Here is a 19,624-nt window from a genome sequence, read left to right as displayed (position 1 = left end):
TTCTCCTGTCATCCCCCTACCACCCGGGAAAAAAAGAGATTGCCCCCTCCTTCCACTAGCCCACCCTCCCACCCAAAGAACAACTTCTTCTGCGCAGCTTGTTTTCTAGGCAGCAGCGCTATTGTGATGTCATCGGGGGGCATTGTGACAAGCCGCCAGTGTTCCGTCTCTTCATGTTGTGCACAGTTCAAACGGAAAATACATCAACAGGCAGACTACAGAAAAGCTTACTATCAAAGGTTAGAGGGGGGCTTTCTCAGAGGGCTTTTTACAGTTTTTCTATTCCCAATTAGCCGTTTAAGTGTACTTATTGAAAGTAGTAATTCTTTCATAGGCCGCCCTTTCTTAGTATTTGACGTTCCTTATATTGCGGTATGAGGCTTCGCAGTAGGTTGCAAACATTCATCACCCATGACTGTCCCCAATTGAGCTCAGAAGCTCAATGTCTATCATGACCTCTCTTTTAGAATGTCCAAGAGCAAGCAAACTATTCCTCCAGGAGAGGGCGCCAACAGACTACTAAAGAGATCATCATTACTCAAAGAAAACCCCAAAAACCAATGCATGATAGGAATAAACAGGTAACTTTCTTTGGAGTGGAAGCGGAGAGATCGCACCAGATGCCAATTCTAGATCTTATCACACCTGTGGTCACTGCAGCAGCAGGTGAATCCACTTTGTCCAAAAGGGATCTATTCCATTCAATTGCAAATGATCTAGATAAGACAGAGAACTGCAGCACGGGGACATAGCCGAGTTGGTCAGGTTGAGTGGTGATGAGTTTGCTATTTGGATGAATAAAGAAAGTCAAAAGTGTGAAAGATAAAAAACAAAAGGAGGAAGTGTGAAAAGTGAATGGGCCAAATTGAGGTGCATATGAAGACGTATGCTTTCTTCCAATTCATTAAATCGGGCTAATATGAATCAGGTGAATTGAGTTCTGCTTTTGGAAACTGGGTTAAGAAGGGGTGCACCGTTCCTGGAGGTACTGCAATACCAGGTCAATGCGTGGAGTGGACAGAGCAAGCTCTTTTTCCATCTCCCTGTTCTAAAAATCCATTTAATATATGGTCCCCAGATAGGGGACGTATCAGATATTAAACTGATAAGAACAGATACTACACTTGATCTTAGCCAAAAGGCCGAGAAGCGATAACCAGAATTGGTTTGGGCCTCGAGTGGCACCCTGGCCTATGCCGGACACATCTTAGGGAGAGAGAGCGAGAGGGAGACAAACCCACGCCTACACAAGACATTTTGTCACCCAAGCCAACCCTTGAAAAGGCTGCTTTGCAGAGCAAAAACAAGAAGAATGGTGCGTTTTGCAGCCGCCGCCCACTGCAATGAATCTGAATAACTCCTCCTTTAGGGCGCAAGCAACTCCCCTCCCCCTTGCAGTCTTTCCAATTCACGATACAAAAAGACGGACAGGACAGGTTGCCTGACTTTCCGTCACTGCCACCCTTTGCCATCCTTACCCGTAGAAAGCCCTTTCATCATCCCCAAACCCTAATCTTTTCCCTTTCCTTCCCAGCCCCCAAACCCTGCCCTCTGTACCTTTCTCACCACCCGCTTCCCTTCTCCTGTCATCCCCCTACCACCCGGGAAAAAAAGAGATTGCCCCCTCCTTCCACTAGCCCACCCTCCCACCCAAAGAACAACTTCTTCTGCGCAGCTTGTTTTCTAGGCAGCAGCGCTATTGTGATGTCATCGGGGGGCATTGTGACAAGCCGCCAGTGTTCCGTCTCTTCATGTTGTGCACAGTTCAAACGGAAAATACATCAACAGGCAGACTACAGAAAAGCTTACTATCAAAGGTTAGAGGGGGGCTTTCTCAGAGGGCTTTTTACAGTTTTTCTATTCCCAATTAGCCGTTTAAGTGTACTTATTGAAAGTAGTAATTCTTTCATAGGCCGCCCTTTCTTAGTATTTGACGTTCCTTATATTGCGGTATGAGGCTTCGCAGTAGGTTGCAAACATTCATCACCCATGACTGTCCCCAATTGAGCTCAGAAGCTCAATGTCTATCATGACCTCTCTTTTAGAATGTCCAAGAGCAAGCAAACTATTCCTCCAGGAGAGGGCGCCAACAGACTACTAAAGAGATCATCATTACTCAAAGAAAACCCCAAAAACCAATGCATGATAGGAATAAACAGGTAACTTTCTTTGGAGTGGAAGCGGAGAGATCGCACCAGATGCCAATTCTAGATCTTATCACACCTGTGGTCACTGCAGCAGCAGGTGAATCCACTTTGTCCAAAAGGGATCTATTCCATTCAATTGCAAATGATCTAGATAAGACAGAGAACTGCAGCACGGGGACATAGCCGAGTTGGTCAGGTTGAGTGGTGATGAGTTTGCTATTTGGATGAATAAAGAAAGTCAAAAGTGTGAAAGATAAAAAACAAAAGGAGGAAGTGTGAAAAGTGAATGGGCCAAATTGAGGTGCATATGAAGACGTATGCTTTCTTCCAATTCATTAAATCGGGCTAATATGAATCAGGTGAATTGAGTTCTGCTTTTGGAAACTGGGTTAAGAAGGGGTGCACCGTTCCTGGAGGTACTGCAATACCAGGTCAATGCGTGGAGTGGACAGAGCAAGCTCTTTTTCCATCTCCCTGTTCTAAAAATCCATTTAATATATGGTCCCCAGATAGGGGACGTATCAGATATTAAACTGATAAGAACAGATACTACACTTGATCTTAGCCAAAAGGCCGAGAAGCGATAACCAGAATTGGTTTGGGCCTCGAGTGGCACCCTGGCCTATGCCGGACACATCTTAGGGAGAGAGAGCGAGAGGGAGACAAACCCACGCCTACACAAGACATTTTGTCACCCAAGCCAACCCTTGAAAAGGCTGCTTTGCAGAGCAAAAACAAGAAGAATGGTGCGTTTTGCAGCCGCCGCCCACTGCAATGAATCTGAATAACTCCTCCTTTAGGGCGCAAGCAACTCCCCTCCCCCTTGCAGTCTTTCCAATTCACGATACAAAAAGACGGACAGGACAGGTTGCCTGACTTTCCGTCACTGCCACCCTTTGCCATCCTTACCCGTAGAAAGCCCTTTCATCATCCCCAAACCCTAATCTTTTCCCTTTCCTTCCCAGCCCCCAAACCCTGCCCTCTGTACCTTTCTCACCACCCGCTTCCCTTCTCCTGTCATCCCCCTACCACCCGGGAAAAAAAGAGATTGCCCCCTCCTTCCACTAGCCCACCCTCCCACCCAAAGAACAACTTCTTCTGCGCAGCTTGTTTTCTAGGCAGCAGCGCTATTGTGATGTCATCGGGGGGCATTGTGACAAGCCGCCAGTGTTCCGTCTCTTCATGTTGTGCACAGTTCAAACGGAAAATACATCAACAGGCAGACTACAGAAAAGCTTACTATCAAAGGTTAGAGGGGGGCTTTCTCAGAGGGCTTTTTACAGTTTTTCTATTCCCAATTAGCCGTTTAAGTGTACTTATTGAAAGTAGTAATTCTTTCATAGGCCACCCTTTCTTAGTATTTGACGTTCCTTATATTGCGGTATGAGGCTTCGCAGTAGGTTGCAAACATTCATCACCCATGACTGTCCCCAATTGAGCTCAGAAGCTCAATGTCTATCATGACCTCTCTTTTAGAATGTCCAAGAGCAAGCAAACTATTCCTCCAGGAGAGGGCGCCAACAGACTACTAAAGAGATCATCATTACTCAAAGAAAACCCCAAAAACCAATGCATGATAGGAATAAACAGGTAACTTTCTTTGGAGTGGAAGCGGAGAGATCGCACCAGATGCCAATTCTAGATCTTATCACACCTGTGGTCACTGCAGCAGCAGGTGAATCCACTTTGTCCAAAAGGGATCTATTCCATTCAATTGCAAATGATCTAGATAAGACAGAGAACTGCAGCACGGGGACATAGCCGAGTTGGTCAGGTTGAGTGGTGATGAGTTTGCTATTTGGATGAATAAAGAAAGTCAAAAGTGTGAAAGATAAAAAACAAAAGGAGGAAGTGTGAAAAGTGAATGGGCCAAATTGAGGTGCATATGAAGACGTATGCTTTCTTCCAATTCATTAAATCGGGCTAATATGAATCAGGTGAATTGAGTTCTGCTTTTGGAAACTGGGTTAAGAAGGGGTGCACCGTTCCTGGAGGTACTGCAATACCAGGTCAATGCGTGGAGTGGACAGAGCAAGCTCTTTTTCCATCTCCCTGTTCTAAAAATCCATTTAATATATGGTCCCCAGATAGGGGACGTATCAGATATTAAACTGATAAGAACAGATACTACACTTGATCTTAGCCAAAAGGCCGAGAAGCGATAACCAGAATTGGTTTGGGCCTCGAGTGGCACCCTGGCCTATGCCGGACACATCTTAGGGAGAGAGAGCGAGAGGGAGACAAACCCACGCCTACACAAGACATTTTGTCACCCAAGCCAACCCTTGAAAAGGCTGCTTTGCAGAGCAAAAACAAGAAGAATGGTGCGTTTTGCAGCCGCCGCCCACTGCAATGAATCTGAATAACTCCTCCTTTAGGGCGCAAGCAACTCCCCTCCCCCTTGCAGTCTTTCCAATTCACGATACAAAAAGACGGACAGGACAGGTTGCCTGACTTTCCGTCACTGCCACCCTTTGCCATCCTTACCCGTAGAAAGCCCTTTCATCATCCCCAAACCCTAATCTTTTCCCTTTCCTTCCCAGCCCCCAAACCCTGCCCTCTGTACCTTTCTCACCACCCGCTTCCCTTCTCCTGTCATCCCCCTACCACCCGGGAAAAAAAGAGATTGCCCCCTCCTTCCACTAGCCCACCCTCCCACCCAAAGAACAACTTCTTCTGCGCAGCTTGTTTTCTAGGCAGCAGCGCTATTGTGATGTCATCGGGGGGCATTGTGACAAGCCGCCAGTGTTCCGTCTCTTCATGTTGTGCACAGTTCAAACGGAAAATACATCAACAGGCAGACTACAGAAAAGCTTACTATCAAAGGTTAGAGGGGGGCTTTCTCAGAGGGCTTTTTACAGTTTTTCTATTCCCAATTAGCCGTTTAAGTGTACTTATTGAAAGTAGTAATTCTTTCATAGGCCGCCCTTTCTTAGTATTTGACGTTCCTTATATTGCGGTATGAGGCTTCGCAGTAGGTTGCAAACATTCATCACCCATGACTGTCCCCAATTGAGCTCAGAAGCTCAATGTCTATCATGACCTCTCTTTTAGAATGTCCAAGAGCAAGCAAACTATTCCTCCAGGAGAGGGCGCCAACAGACTACTAAAGAGATCATCATTACTCAAAGAAAACCCCAAAAACCAATGCATGATAGGAATAAACAGGTAACTTTCTTTGGAGTGGAAGCGGAGAGATCGCACCAGATGCCAATTCTAGATCTTATCACACCTGTGGTCACTGCAGCAGCAGGTGAATCCACTTTGTCCAAAAGGGATCTATTCCATTCAATTGCAAATGATCTAGATAAGACAGAGAACTGCAGCACGGGGACATAGCCGAGTTGGTCAGGTTGAGTGGTGATGAGTTTGCTATTTGGATGAATAAAGAAAGTCAAAAGTGTGAAAGATAAAAAACAAAAGGAGGAAGTGTGAAAAGTGAATGGGCCAAATTGAGGTGCATATGAAGACGTATGCTTTCTTCCAATTCATTAAATCGGGCTAATATGAATCAGGTGAATTGAGTTCTGCTTTTGGAAACTGGGTTAAGAAGGGGTGCACCGTTCCTGGAGGTACTGCAATACCAGGTCAATGCGTGGAGTGGACAGAGCAAGCTCTTTTTCCATCTCCCTGTTCTAAAAATCCATTTAATATATGGTCCCCAGATAGGGGACGTATCAGATATTAAACTGATAAGAACAGATTTTTGATTTAATGAAGCTTTCCAAAGCACCGCAAAAAATGCATGACCGAAGTCACACCAAAAACAGTGCAAAGGCTAGGATTCGTGTGGACCCCTCCGTGAGGAGAGGGTCCCCAAAAATCAACCCCGTCCCTCCGAGCCAGAAGGCCACAGCAAGGGTCAGGGATCTTCGGTGCTCCCCCAAGCCGAAGCCTGGTTGAGCCTTGTCGTTGCTCCCAGCGTCCACCCAGGCATCTTACCCAAGTGGAGTAGAGAGCTACTAGTTGTTGGTTTCGCAGCCGAAACTGCCCGGACCGTCAACCGGTGTTGGTTTCTCAGCCCAAGGCTAACCGGACCTCCAACCGGGTGTTGGTTTCTCAGCCGAAGCTGACCCGGACCTCCAACCGGGTGTTGGTTTCTCAGCCGAAGCTGACCCGGACCTCCAACCGGGTGTTGGTTTCTCAGCCGAAGCTGACCCGGACCTCCAACCGGGTGTTGGTTTCTCAGCCCAAAGCTGAACGGACCTCCGACCATGATTATAAAAATTTCCCTTCCTAGCCAGAAGGCCGGGATAGAGCAATATGCTCAGAAAGTATGAAAGGGCAAGGTACGGTGTGCTACAGAGCCCAAGGCTTGCCGGGGTCCAAAGCCAGCAAGCTCAGACTCACTCCAGGGTCGTCAATCCTGGGGCACATTGCACCATAGCCCCCACACTTACTCAGTCTAATAGCCTCGATCCTGGTAGGGCCATGGTTTCCTCTAGATGGATATACTATCCTCCCAAAGTACTAACAAGCGCAACCTTCCAGTGTGCATTGCATCATTGTACTAAGGTGGCCGGAGCCTTAAACCACCTTTTCGAACGATACTACACTTGATCTTAGCCAAAAGGCCGAGAAGCGATAACCAGAATTGGTTTGGGCCTCGAGTGGCACCCTGGCCTATGCCGGACACATCTTAGGGAGAGAGAGCGAGAGGGAGACAAACCCACGCCTACACAAGACATTTTGTCACCCAAGCCAACCCTTGAAAAGGCTGCTTTGCAGAGCAAAAACAAGAAGAATGGTGCGTTTTGCAGCCGCCGCCCACTGCAATGAATCTGAATAACTCCTCCTTTAGGGCGCAAGCAACTCCCCTCCCCCTTGCAGTCTTTCCAATTCACGATACAAAAAGACGGACAGGACAGGTTGCCTGACTTTCCGTCACTGCCACCCTTTGCCATCCTTACCCGTAGAAAGCCCTTTCATCATCCCCAAACCCTAATCTTTTCCCTTTCCTTCCCAGCCCCCAAACCCTGCCCTCTGTACCTTTCTCACCACCCGCTTCCCTTCTCCTGTCATCCCCCTACCACCCGGGAAAAAAAGAGATTGCCCCCTCCTTCCACTAGCCCACCCTCCCACCCAAAGAACAACTTCTTCTGCGCAGCTTGTTTTCTAGGCAGCAGCGCTATTGTGATGTCATCGGGGGGCATTGTGACAAGCCGCCAGTGTTCCGTCTCTTCATGTTGTGCACAGTTCAAACGGAAAATACATCAACAGGCAGACTACAGAAAAGCTTACTATCAAAGGTTAGAGGGGGGCTTTCTCAGAGGGCTTTTTACAGTTTTTCTATTCCCAATTAGCCGTTTAAGTGTACTTATTGAAAGTAGTAATTCTTTCATAGGCCGCCCTTTCTTAGTATTTGACGTTCCTTATATTGCGGTATGAGGCTTCGCAGTAGGTTGCAAACATTCATCACCCATGACTGTCCCCAATTGAGCTCAGAAGCTCAATGTCTATCATGACCTCTCTTTTAGAATGTCCAAGAGCAAGCAAACTATTCCTCCAGGAGAGGGCGCCAACAGACTACTAAAGAGATCATCATTACTCAAAGAAAACCCCAAAAACCAATGCATGATAGGAATAAACAGGTAACTTTCTTTGGAGTGGAAGCGGAGAGATCGCACCAGATGCCAATTCTAGATCTTATCACACCTGTGGTCACTGCAGCAGCAGGTGAATCCACTTTGTCCAAAAGGGATCTATTCCATTCAATTGCAAATGATCTAGATAAGACAGAGAACTGCAGCACGGGGACATAGCCGAGTTGGTCAGGTTGAGTGGTGATGAGTTTGCTATTTGGATGAATAAAGAAAGTCAAAAGTGTGAAAGATAAAAAACAAAAGGAGGAAGTGTGAAAAGTGAATGGGCCAAATTGAGGTGCATATGAAGACGTATGCTTTCTTCCAATTCATTAAATCGGGCTAATATGAATCAGGTGAATTGAGTTCTGCTTTTGGAAACTGGGTTAAGAAGGGGTGCACCGTTCCTGGAGGTACTGCAATACCAGGTCAATGCGTTGAGTGGACAGAGCAAGCTCTTTTTCCATCTCCCTGTTCTAAAAATCCATTTAATATATGGTCCCCAGATAGGGGACGTATCAGATATTAAACTGATAAGAACAGATTTTGATTTAATGAAGCTTTCCAAAGCACCGCAAAAAATGCATGACCGAAGTCACACCAAAAACAGTGCAAAGGCTAGGATTCGTGTGGACCCCTCCGTGAGGAGAGGGTCCCCAAAAATCAACCCCGTCCCTCCGAGCCAGAAGGCCACAGCAAGGGTCAGGGATCTTCGGTGCTCCCCCAAGCCGAAGCCTGGTTGAGCCTTGTCGTTGCTCCCAGCGTCCACCCAGGCATCTTACCCAAGTGGAGTAGAGAGCTACTAGTTGTTGGTTTCGCAGCCGAAACTGCCCGGACCGTCAACCGGTGTTGGTTTCTCAGCCCAAGGCTAACCGGACCTCCAACCGGGTGTTGGTTTCTCAGCCAAAGCTGACCCGGACCTCCAACCGGGTGTTGGTTTCTCAGCCGAAGCTGACCCAGACCTCCAACCGGGTGTTGGTTTCTCAGCCGAAGCTGACCCGGACCTCCAACCGGGTGTTGGTTTCTCAGCCCAAAGCTGAACGGACCTCCGACCATGATTATAAAAATTTCCCTTCCTAGCCAGAAGGCCGGGATAGAGCAATATGCTCAGAAAGTATGAAAGGGCAAGGTACGGTGTGCTACAGAGCCCAAGGCTCGCCGGGGTCCCAAGCCAGCAAGCTCAGACTCACTCCAGGGTCGTCAGTCCTGGGGCACATTGCACCATAGCCCCCACACTTACTCAGTCTAATAGCCTCGATCCTGGTAGGGCCATGTTTTCCTCTAGATGAATATACTATACATCAAGAGTACTAGCAAGCGCAACCTTCCAGTGTGCATTGCATCTGCCGAGCCTCACAGATACTACACTTGATCTTAGCCAAAAGGCCGAGAAGCGATAACCAGAATTGGTTTGGGCCTCGAGTGGCACCCTGGCCTATGCCGGACACATCTTAGGGAGAGAGAGCGAGAGGGAGACAAACCCACGCCTACACAAGACATTTTGTCACCCAAGCCAACCCTTGAAAAGGCTGCTTTGCAGAGCAAAAACAAGAAGAATGGTGCGTTTTGCAGCCGCCGCCCACTGCAATGAATCTGAATAACTCCTCCTTTAGGGCGCAAGCAACTCCCCTCCCCCTTGCAGTCTTTCCAATTCACGATACAAAAAGACGGACAGGACAGGTTGCCTGACTTTCCGTCACTGCCACCCTTTGCCATCCTTACCCGTAGAAAGCCCTTTCATCATCCCCAAACCCTAATCTTTTCCCTTTCCTTCCCAGCCCCCAAACCCTGCCCTCTGTACCTTTCTCACCACCCGCTTCCCTTCTCCTGTCATCCCCCTACCACCCGGGAAAAAAAGAGATTGCCCCCTCCTTCCACTAGCCCACCCTCCCACCCAAAGAACAACTTCTTCTGCGCAGCTTGTTTTCTAGGCAGCAGCGCTATTGTGATGTCATCGGGGGGCATTGTGACAAGCCGCCAGTGTTCCGTCTCTTCATGTTGTGCACAGTTCAAACGGAAAATACATCAACAGGCAGACTACAGAAAAGCTTACTATCAAAGGTTAGAGGGGGGCTTTCTCAGAGGGCTTTTTACAGTTTTTCTATTCCCAATTAGCCGTTTAAGTGTACTTATTGAAAGTAGTAATTCTTTCATAGGCCGCCCTTTCTTAGTATTTGACGTTCCTTATATTGCGGTATGAGGCTTCGCAGTAGGTTGCAAACATTCATCACCCATGACTGTCCCCAATTGAGCTCAGAAGCTCAATGTCTATCATGACCTCTCTTTTAGAATGTCCAAGAGCAAGCAAACTATTCCTCCAGGAGAGGGCGCCAACAGACTACTAAAGAGATCATCATTACTCAAAGAAAACCCCAAAAACCAATGCATGATAGGAATAAACAGGTAACTTTCTTTGGAGTGGAAGCGGAGAGATCGCACCAGATGCCAATTCTAGATCTTATCACACCTGTGGTCACTGCAGCAGCAGGTGAATCCACTTTGTCCAAAAGGGATCTATTCCATTCAATTGCAAATGATCTAGATAAGACAGAGAACTGCAGCACGGGGACATAGCCGAGTTGGTCAGGTTGAGTGGTGATGAGTTTGCTATTTGGATGAATAAAGAAAGTCAAAAGTGTGAAAGATAAAAAACAAAAGGAGGAAGTGTGAAAAGTGAATGGGCCAAATTGAGGTGCATATGAAGACGTATGCTTTCTTCCAATTCATTAAATCGGGCTAATATGAATCAGGTGAATTGAGTTCTGCTTTTGGAAACTGGGTTAAGAAGGGGTGCACCGTTTCTGGAGGTACTGCAATACCAGGTCAATGCGTGGAGTGGACAGAGCAAGCTCTTTTTCCATCTCCCTGTTCTAAAAATCCATTTAATATATGGTCCCCAGATAGGGGACGTATCAGATATTAAACTGATAAGAACAGATACTACACTTGATCTTAGCCAAAAGGCCGAGAAGCGATAACCAGAATTGGTTTGGGCCTCGAGTGGCACCCTGGCCTATGCCGGACACATCTTAGGGAGAGAGAGCGAGAGGGAGACAAACCCACGCCTACACAAGACATTTTGTCACCCAAGCCAACCCTTGAAAAGGCTGCTTTGCAGAGCAAAAACAAGAAGAATGGTGCGTTTTGCAGCCGCCGCCCACTGCAATGAATCTGAATAACTCCTCCTTTAGGGCGCAAGCAACTCCCCTCCCCCTTGCAGTCTTTCCAATTCACGATACAAAAAGACGGACAGGACAGGTTGCCTGACTTTCCGTCACTGCCACCCTTTGCCATCCTTACCCGTAGAAAGCCCTTTCATCATCCCCAAACCCTAATCTTTTCCCTTTCCTTCCCAGCCCCCAAACCCTGCCCTCTGTACCTTTCTCACCACCCGCTTCCCTTCTCCTGTCATCCCCCTACCACCCGGGAAAAAAAGAGATTGCCCCCTCCTTCCACTAGCCCACCCTCCCACCCAAAGAACAACTTCTTCTGCGCAGCTTGTTTTCTAGGCAGCAGCGCTATTGTGATGTCATCGGGGGGCATTGTGACAAGCCGCCAGTGTTCCGTCTCTTCATGTTGTGCACAGTTCAAACGGAAAATACATCAACAGGCAGACTACAGAAAAGCTTACTATCAAAGGTTAGAGGGGGGCTTTCTCAGAGGGCTTTTTACAGTTTTTCTATTCCCAATTAGCCGTTTAAGTGTACTTATTGAAAGTAGTAATTCTTTCATAGGCCGCCCTTTCTTAGTATTTGACGTTCCTTATATTGCGGTATGAGGCTTCGCAGTAGGTTGCAAACATTCATCACCCATGACTGTCCCCAATTGAGCTCAGAAGCTCAATGTCTATCATGACCTCTCTTTTAGAATGTCCAAGAGCAAGCAAACTATTCCTCCAGGAGAGGGCGCCAACAGACTACTAAAGAGATCATCATTACTCAAAGAAAACCCCAAAAACCAATGCATGATAGGAATAAACAGGTAACTTTCTTTGGAGTGGAAGCGGAGAGATCGCACCAGATGCCAATTCTAGATCTTATCACACCTGTGGTCACTGCAGCAGCAGGTGAATCCACTTTGTCCAAAAGGGATCTATTCCATTCAATTGCAAATGATCTAGATAAGACAGAGAACTGCAGCACGGGGACATAGCCGAGTTGGTCAGGTTGAGTGGTGATGAGTTTGCTATTTGGATGAATAAAGAAAGTCAAAAGTGTGAAAGATAAAAAACAAAAGGAGGAAGTGTGAAAAGTGAATGGGCCAAATTGAGGTGCATATGAAGACGTATGCTTTCTTCCAATTCATTAAATCGGGCTAATATGAATCAGGTGAATTGAGTTCTGCTTTTGGAAACTGGGTTAAGAAGGGGTGCACCGTTCCTGGAGGTACTGCAATACCAGGTCAATGCGTGGAGTGGACAGAGCAAGCTCTTTTTCCATCTCCCTGTTCTAAAAATCCATTTAATATATGGTCCCCAGATAGGGGACGTATCAGATATTAAACTGATAAGAACAGATACTACACTTGATCTTAGCCAAAAGGCCGAGAAGCGATAACCAGAATTGGTTTGGGCCTCGAGTGGCACCCTGGCCTATGCCGGACACATCTTAGGGAGAGAGAGCGAGAGGGAGACAAACCCACGCCTACACAAGACATTTTGTCACCCAAGCCAACCCTTGAAAAGGCTGCTTTGCAGAGCAAAAACAAGAAGAATGGTGCGTTTTGCAGCCGCCGCCCACTGCAATGAATCTGAATAACTCCTCCTTTAGGGCGCAAGCAACTCCCCTCCCCCTTGCAGTCTTTCCAATTCACGATACAAAAAGACGGACAGGACAGGTTGCCTGACTTTCCGTCACTGCCACCCTTTGCCATCCTTACCCGTAGAAAGCCCTTTCATCATCCCCAAACCCTAATCTTTTCCCTTTCCTTCCCAGCCCCCAAACCCTGCCCTCTGTACCTTTCTCACCACCCGCTTCCCTTCTCCTGTCATCCCCCTACCACCCGGGAAAAAAAGAGATTGCCCCCTCCTTCCACTAGCCCACCCTCCCACCCAAAGAACAACTTCTTCTGCGCAGCTTGTTTTCTAGGCAGCAGCGCTATTGTGATGTCATCGGGGGGCATTGTGACAAGCCGCCAGTGTTCCGTCTCTTCATGTTGTGCACAGTTCAAACGGAAAATACATCAACAGGCAGACTACAGAAAAGCTTACTATCAAAGGTTAGAGGGGGGCTTTCTCAGAGGGCTTTTTACAGTTTTTCTATTCCCAATTAGCCGTTTAAGTGTACTTATTGAAAGTAGTAATTCTTTCATAGGCCGCCCTTTCTTAGTATTTGACGTTCCTTATATTGCGGTATGAGGCTTCGCAGTAGGTTGCAAACATTCATCACCCATGACTGTCCCCAATTGAGCTCAGAAGCTCAATGTCTATCATGACCTCTCTTTTAGAATGTCCAAGAGCAAGCAAACTATTCCTCCAGGAGAGGGCGCCAACAGACTACTAAAGAGATCATCATTACTCAAAGAAAACCCCAAAAACCAATGCATGATAGGAATAAACAGGTAACTTTCTTTGGAGTGGAAGCGGAGAGATCGCACCAGATGCCAATTCTAGATCTTATCACACCTGTGGTCACTGCAGCAGCAGGTGAATCCACTTTGTCCAAAAGGGATCTATTCCATTCAATTGCAAATGATCTAGATAAGACAGAGAACTGCAGCACGGGGACATAGCCGAGTTGGTCAGGTTGAGTGGTGATGAGTTTGCTATTTGGATGAATAAAGAAAGTCAAAAGTGTGAAAGATAAAAAACAAAAGGAGAAAGTGTGAAAAGTGAATGGGCCAAATTGAGGTGCATATGAAGACGTATGCTTTCTTCCAATTCATTAAATCGGGCTAATATGAATCAGGTGAATTGAGTTCTGCTTTTGGAAACTGGGTTAAGAAGGGGTGCACCGTTCCTGGAGGTACTGCAATACCAGGTCAATGCGTGGAGTGGACAGAGCAAGCTCTTTTTCCATCTCCCTGTTCTAAAAATCCATTTAATATATGGTCCCCAGATAGGGGACGTATCAGATATTAAACTGATAAGAACAGATACTACACTTGATCTTAGCCAAAAGGCCGAGAAGCGATAACCAGAATTGGTTTGGGCCTCGAGTGGCACCCTGGCCTATGCCGGACACATCTTAGGGAGAGAGAGCGAGAGGGAGACAAACCCACGCCTACACAAGACATTTTGTCACCCAAGCCAACCCTTGAAAAGGCTGCTTTGCAGAGCAAAAACAAGAAGAATGGTGCGTTTTGCAGCCGCCGCCCACTGCAATGAATCTGAATAACTCCTCCTTTAGGGCGCAAGCAACTCCCCTCCCCCTTGCAGTCTTTCCAATTCACGATACAAAAAGACGGACAGGACAGGTTGCCTGACTTTCCGTCACTGCCACCCTTTGCCATCCTTACCCGTAGAAAGCCCTTTCATCATCCCCAAACCCTAATCTTTTCCCTTTCCTTCCCAGCCCCCAAACCCTGCCCTCTGTACCTTTCTCACCACCCGCTTCCCTTCTCCTGTCATCCCCCTACCACCCGGGAAAAAAAGAGATTGCCCCCTCCTTCCACTAGCCCACCCTCCCACCCAAAGAACAACTTCTTCTGCGCAGCTTGTTTTCTAGGCAGCAGCGCTATTGTGATGTCATCGGGGGGCATTGTGACAAGCCGCCAGTGTTCCGTCTCTTCATGTTGTGCACAGTTCAAACGGAAAATACATCAACAGGCAGACTACAGAAAAGCTTACTATCAAAGGTTAGAGGGGGCTTTCTCAGAGGGCTTTTTACAGTTTTTCTATTCCCAATTAGCCGTTTAAGTGTACTTATTGAAAGTAGTAATTCTTTCATAGGCCGCCCTTTCTTAGTATTTGACGTTCCTTATATTGCGGTATGAGGCTTCGCAGTAGGTTGCAAACATTCATCACCCATGACTGTCCCCAATTGAGCTCAGAAGCTCAATGTCTATCATGACCTCTCTTTTAGAATGTCCAAGAGCAAGCAAACTATTCCTCCAGGAGAGGGCGCCAACAGACTACTAAAGAGATCATCATTACTCAAAGAAAACCCCAAAAACCAATGCATGATAGGAATAAACAGGTAACTTTCTTTGGAGTGGAAGCGGAGAGATCGCACCAGATGCCAATTCTAGATCTTATCACACCTGTGGTCACTGCAGCAGCAGGTGAATCCACTTTGTCCAAAAGGGATCTATTCCATTCAATTGCAAATGATCTAGATAAGACAGAGAACTGCAGCACGGGGACATAGCCGAGTTGGTCAGGTTGAGTGGTGATGAGTTTGCTATTTGGATGAATAAAGAAAGTCAAAAGTGTGAAAGATAAAAAACAAAAGGAGGAAGTGTGAAAAGTGAATGGGCCAAATTGAGGTGCATATGAAGACGTATGCTTTCTTCCAATTCATTAAATCGGGCTAATATGAATCAGGTGAATTGAGTTCTGCTTTTGGAAACTGGGTTAAGAAGGGGTGCACCGTTCCTGGAGGTACTGCAATACCAGGTCAATGCGTGGAGTGGACAGAGCAAGCTCTTTTTCCATCTCCCTGTTCTAAAAATCCATTTAATATATGGTCCCCAGATAGGGGACGTATCAGATATTAAACTGATAAGAACAGATACTACACTTGATCTTAGCCAAAAGGCCGAGAAGCGATAACCAGAATTGGTTTGGGCCTCGAGTGGCACCCTGGCCTATGCCGGACACATCTTAGGGAGAGAGAGCGAGAGGGAGACAAACCCACGCCTACACAAGACATTTTGTCACCCAAGCCAACCCTTGAAAAGGCTGCTTTGCAGAGCAAAAACAAGAAGAATGGTGCGTTTTGCAGCCGCCGCCCACTGCAATGAATCTGAATAACTCCTCCTTTAGGGCGCAAGCAACTCCCCTCCCCCTTGCAGTCTTTCCAATTCACGATACAAAAAGACGGACAGGACAGGTTGCCTGACTTTCCGTCACTGCCACCCTTTGCCATCCTTACCCGTAGAAAGCCCTTTCATCATCCCCAAACCCTAATCTTTTCCCTTTCCTTCCCAGCCCCCAAACCCTGCCCTCTGTACCTTTCTCACCACCCGCTTCCCTTCTCCTGTCATCCCCCTACCACCCGGGAAAAAAAGAGATTGCCCCCTCCTTCCACTAGCCCACCCTCCCACCCAAAGAACAACTTCTTCTGCGCAGCTTGTTTTCTAGGCAGCAGCGCTATTGTGATGTCATCGGGGGGCATTGTGACAAGCCGCCAGTGTTCCGTCTCTTCATGTTGTGCACAGTTCAAACGGAAAATACATCAACAGGCAGACTACAGAAAAGCTTACTATCAAAGGTTAGAGGGGGGCTTTCTCAGAGGGCTTTTTACAGTTTTTCTATTCCCAATTAGCCGTTTAAGTGTACTTATTGAAAGTAGTAATTCTTTCATAGGCCGCCCTTTCTTAGTATTTGACGTTCCTTATATTGCGGTATGAGGCTTCGCAGTAGGTTGCAAACATTCATCACCCATGACTGTCCCCAATTGAGCTCAGAAGCTCAATGTCTATCATGACCTCTCTTTTAGAATGTCCAAGAGCAAGCAAACTATTCCTCCAGGAGAGGGCGCCAACAGACTACTAAAGAGATCATCATTACTCAAAGAAAACCCCAAAAACCAATGCATGATAGGAATAAACAGGTAACTTTCTTTGGAGTGGAAGCGGAGAGATCGCACCAGATGCCAATTCTAGATCTTATCACACCTGTGGTCACTGCAGCAGCAGGTGAATCCACTTTGTCCAAAAGGGATCTATTCCATTCAATTGCAAATGATCTAGATAAGACAGAGAACTGCAGCACGGGGACATAGCCGAGTTGGTCAGGTTGAGTGGTGATGAGTTTGCTATTTGGATGAATAAAGAAAGTCAAAAGTGTGAAAGATAAAAAACAAAAGGAGGAAGTGTGAAAAGTGAATGGGCCAAATTGAGGTGCATATGAAGACGTATGCTTTCTTCCAATTCATTAAATCGGGCTAATATGAATCAGGTGAATTGAGTTCTGCTTTTGGAAACTGGGTTAAGAAGGGGTGCACCGTTCCTGGAGGTACTGCAATACCAGGTCAATGCGTGGAGTGGACAGAGCAAGCTCTTTTTCCATCTCCCTGTTCTAAAAATCCATTTAATATATGGTCCCCAGATAGGGGACGTATCAGATATTAAACTGATAAGAACAGATACTACACTTGATCTTAGCCAAAAGGCCGAGAAGCGATAACCAGAATTGGTTTGGGCCTCGAGTGGCACCCTGGCCTATGCCGGACACATCTTAGGGAGAGAGAGCGAGAGGGAGACAAACCCACGCCTACACAAGACATTTTGTCACCCAAGCCAACCCTTGAAAAGGCTGCTTTGCAGAGCAAAAACAAGAAGAATGGTGCGTTTTGCAGCCGCCGCCCACTGCAATGAATCTGAATAACTCCTCCTTTAGGGCGCAAGCAACTCCCCTCCCCCTTGCAGTCTTTCCAATTCACGATACAAAAAGACGGACAGGACAGGTTGCCTGACTTTCCGTCACTGCCACCCTTTGCCATCCTTACCCGTAGAAAGCCCTTTCATCATCCCCAAACCCTAATCTTTTCCCTTTCCTTCCCAGCCCCCAAACCCTGCCCTCTGTACCTTTCTCACCACCCGCTTCCCTTCTCCTGTCATCCCCCTACCACCCGGGAAAAAAAGAGATTGCCCCCTCCTTCCACTAGCCCACCCTCCCACCCAAAGAACAACTTCTTCTGCGCAGCTTGTTTTCTAGGCAGCAGCGCTATTGTGATGTCATCGGGGGCATTGTGACAAGCCGCCAGTGTTCCGTCTCTTCATGTTGTGCACAGTTCAAACGGAAAATACATCAACAGGCAGACTACAGAAAAGCTTACTATCAAAGGTTAGAGGGGGGCTTTCTCAGAGGGCTTTTTACAGTTTTTCTATTCCCAATTAGCCGTTTAAGTGTACTTATTGAAAGTAGTAATTCTTTCATAGGCCGCCCTTTCTTAGTATTTGACGTTCCTTATATTGCGGTATGAGGCTTCGCAGTAGGTTGCAAACATTCATCACCCATGACTGTCCCCAATTGAGCTCAGAAGCTCAATGTCTATCATGACCTCTCTTTTAGAATGTCCAAGAGCAAGCAAACTATTCCTCCAGGAGAGGGCGCCAACAGACTACTAAAGAGATCATCATTACTCAAAGAAAACCCCAAAAACCAATGCATGATAGGAATAAACAGGTAACTTTCTTTGGAGTGGAAGCGGAGAGATCGCACCAGATGCCAATTCTAGATCTTATCACACCTGTGGTCACTGCAGCAGCAGGTGAATCCACTTTGTCCAAAAGGGATCTATTCCATTCAATTGCAAATGATCTAGATAAGACAGAGAACTGCAGCACGGGGACATAGCCGAGTTGGTCAGGTTGAGTGGTGATGAGTTTGCTATTTGGATGAATAAAGAAAGTCAAAAGTGTGAAAGATAAAAAACAAAAGGAGGAAGTGTGAAAAGTGAATGGGCCAAATTGAGGTGCATATGAAGACGTATGCTTTCTTCCAATTCATTAAATCGGGCTAATATGAATCAGGTGAATTGAGTTCTGCTTTTGGAAACTGGGTTAAGAAGGGGTGCACCGTTCCTGGAGGTACTGCAATACCAGGTCAATGCGTGGAGTGGACAGAGCAAGCTCTTTTTCCATCTCCCTGTTCTAAAAATCCATTTAATATATGGTCCCCAGATAGGGGACGTATCAGATATTAAACTGATAAGAACAGATACTACACTTGATCTTAGCCAAAAGGCCGAGAAGCGATAACCAGAATTGGTTTGGGCCTCGAGTGGCACCCTGGCCTATGCCGGACACATCTTAGGGAGAGAGAGCGAGAGGGAGACAAACCCACGCCTACACAAGACATTTTGTCACCCAAGCCAACCCTTGAAAAGGCTGCTTTGCAGAGCAAAAACAAGAAGAATGGTGCGTTTTGCAGCCGCCGCCCACTGCAATGAATCTGAATAACTCCTCCTTTAGGGCGCAAGCAACTCCCCTCCCCCTTGCAGTCTTTCCAATTCACGATACAAAAAGACGGACAGGACAGGTTGCCTGACTTTCCGTCACTGCCACCCTTTGCCATCCTTACCCGTAGAAAGCCCTTTCATCATCCCCAAACCCTAATCTTTTCCCTTTCCTTCCCAGCCCCCAAACCCTGCCCTCTGTACCTTTCTCACCACCCGCTTCCCTTCTCCTGTCATCCCCCTACCACCCGGGAAAAAAAGAGATTGCCCCCTCCTTCCACTAGCCCACCCTCCCACCCAAAGAACAACTTCTTCTGCGCAGCTTGTTTTCTAGGCAGCAGCGCTATTGTGATGTCATCGGGGGGCATTGTGACAAGCCGCCAGTGTTCCGTCTCTTCATGTTGTGCACAGTTCAAACGGAAAATACATCAACAGGCAGACTACAGAAAAGCTTACTATCAAAGGTTAGAGGGGGGCTTTCTCAGAGGGCTTTTTACAGTTTTTCTATTCCCAATTAGCCGTTTAAGTGTACTTATTGAAAGTAGTAATTCTTTCATAGGCCGCCCTTTCTTAGTATTTGACGTTCCTTATATTGCGGTATGAGGCTTCGCAGTAGGTTGCAAACATTCATCACCCATGACTGTCCCCAATTGAGCTCAGAAGCTCAATGTCTATCATGACCTCTCTTTTAGAATGTCCAAGAGCAAGCAAACTATTCCTCCAGGAGAGGGCGCCAACAGACTACTAAAGAGATCATCATTACTCAAAGAAAACCCCAAAAACCAATGCATGATAGGAATAAACAGGTAACTTTCTTTGGAGTGGAAGCGGA

General features: G+C 46.9%; 11 non-coding genes and 2 pseudogenes across 11 annotated transcripts; all 13 read right to left on the bottom strand.

The window, feature by feature from the left end:
* Positions 1-963: 963 nt before the first annotated feature.
* LOC142272948 (U2 spliceosomal RNA) lies at positions 964-1,154 on the bottom strand. Its single transcript, XR_012737734.1, has one exon. It is a non-coding gene; the product is annotated as a U2 spliceosomal RNA (small nuclear RNA).
* A 1,387-nt stretch (positions 1,155-2,541) lies between these two features.
* On the bottom strand, positions 2,542-2,732 carry LOC142272947 (U2 spliceosomal RNA). The gene has a single exon (XR_012737733.1). It is a non-coding gene; the product is annotated as a U2 spliceosomal RNA (small nuclear RNA).
* Positions 2,733-4,119: 1,387 nt separating this feature from the next.
* On the bottom strand, positions 4,120-4,310 carry LOC142272946 (U2 spliceosomal RNA). The gene has a single exon (XR_012737732.1). It is a non-coding gene; the product is annotated as a U2 spliceosomal RNA (small nuclear RNA).
* Positions 4,311-5,697: 1,387 nt separating this feature from the next.
* LOC142273046 (U2 spliceosomal RNA) lies at positions 5,698-5,890 on the bottom strand. The gene has a single exon (XR_012737821.1). It is a non-coding gene; the product is annotated as a U2 spliceosomal RNA (small nuclear RNA).
* A 701-nt stretch (positions 5,891-6,591) lies between these two features.
* Positions 6,592-6,733, bottom strand: LOC142273092 (U2 spliceosomal RNA; annotated as a pseudogene).
* Positions 6,734-8,120: 1,387 nt separating this feature from the next.
* Positions 8,121-8,316, bottom strand: LOC142273070 (U2 spliceosomal RNA). Its single transcript, XR_012737843.1, has one exon. It is a non-coding gene; the product is annotated as a U2 spliceosomal RNA (small nuclear RNA).
* A 684-nt stretch (positions 8,317-9,000) lies between these two features.
* On the bottom strand, positions 9,001-9,127 carry LOC142273081 (U2 spliceosomal RNA; annotated as a pseudogene).
* Positions 9,128-10,514: 1,387 nt separating this feature from the next.
* Positions 10,515-10,705, bottom strand: LOC142273029 (U2 spliceosomal RNA). Its single transcript, XR_012737808.1, has one exon. It is a non-coding gene; the product is annotated as a U2 spliceosomal RNA (small nuclear RNA).
* A 1,387-nt stretch (positions 10,706-12,092) lies between these two features.
* LOC142272945 (U2 spliceosomal RNA) lies at positions 12,093-12,283 on the bottom strand. The gene has a single exon (XR_012737731.1). It is a non-coding gene; the product is annotated as a U2 spliceosomal RNA (small nuclear RNA).
* Positions 12,284-13,670: 1,387 nt separating this feature from the next.
* On the bottom strand, positions 13,671-13,861 carry LOC142272942 (U2 spliceosomal RNA). The gene has a single exon (XR_012737729.1). It is a non-coding gene; the product is annotated as a U2 spliceosomal RNA (small nuclear RNA).
* Positions 13,862-15,247: 1,386 nt separating this feature from the next.
* LOC142272941 (U2 spliceosomal RNA) lies at positions 15,248-15,438 on the bottom strand. Its single transcript, XR_012737728.1, has one exon. It is a non-coding gene; the product is annotated as a U2 spliceosomal RNA (small nuclear RNA).
* A 1,387-nt stretch (positions 15,439-16,825) lies between these two features.
* On the bottom strand, positions 16,826-17,016 carry LOC142272940 (U2 spliceosomal RNA). The gene has a single exon (XR_012737727.1). It is a non-coding gene; the product is annotated as a U2 spliceosomal RNA (small nuclear RNA).
* A 1,386-nt stretch (positions 17,017-18,402) lies between these two features.
* LOC142272939 (U2 spliceosomal RNA) lies at positions 18,403-18,593 on the bottom strand. The gene has a single exon (XR_012737726.1). It is a non-coding gene; the product is annotated as a U2 spliceosomal RNA (small nuclear RNA).
* Positions 18,594-19,624: the final 1,031 nt, after the last annotated feature.

Source organism: Anomaloglossus baeobatrachus, unplaced genomic scaffold (genome assembly GCF_048569485.1).
Source record: "Anomaloglossus baeobatrachus isolate aAnoBae1 unplaced genomic scaffold, aAnoBae1.hap1 Scaffold_357, whole genome shotgun sequence".
NCBI classification, from domain to species: Eukaryota; Metazoa; Chordata; class Amphibia; order Anura; family Aromobatidae; genus Anomaloglossus; species Anomaloglossus baeobatrachus.
The sequence above is the reverse complement of the archived record's forward strand: the minus strand, read 5'-3'. Positions and strand labels throughout refer to the sequence as shown.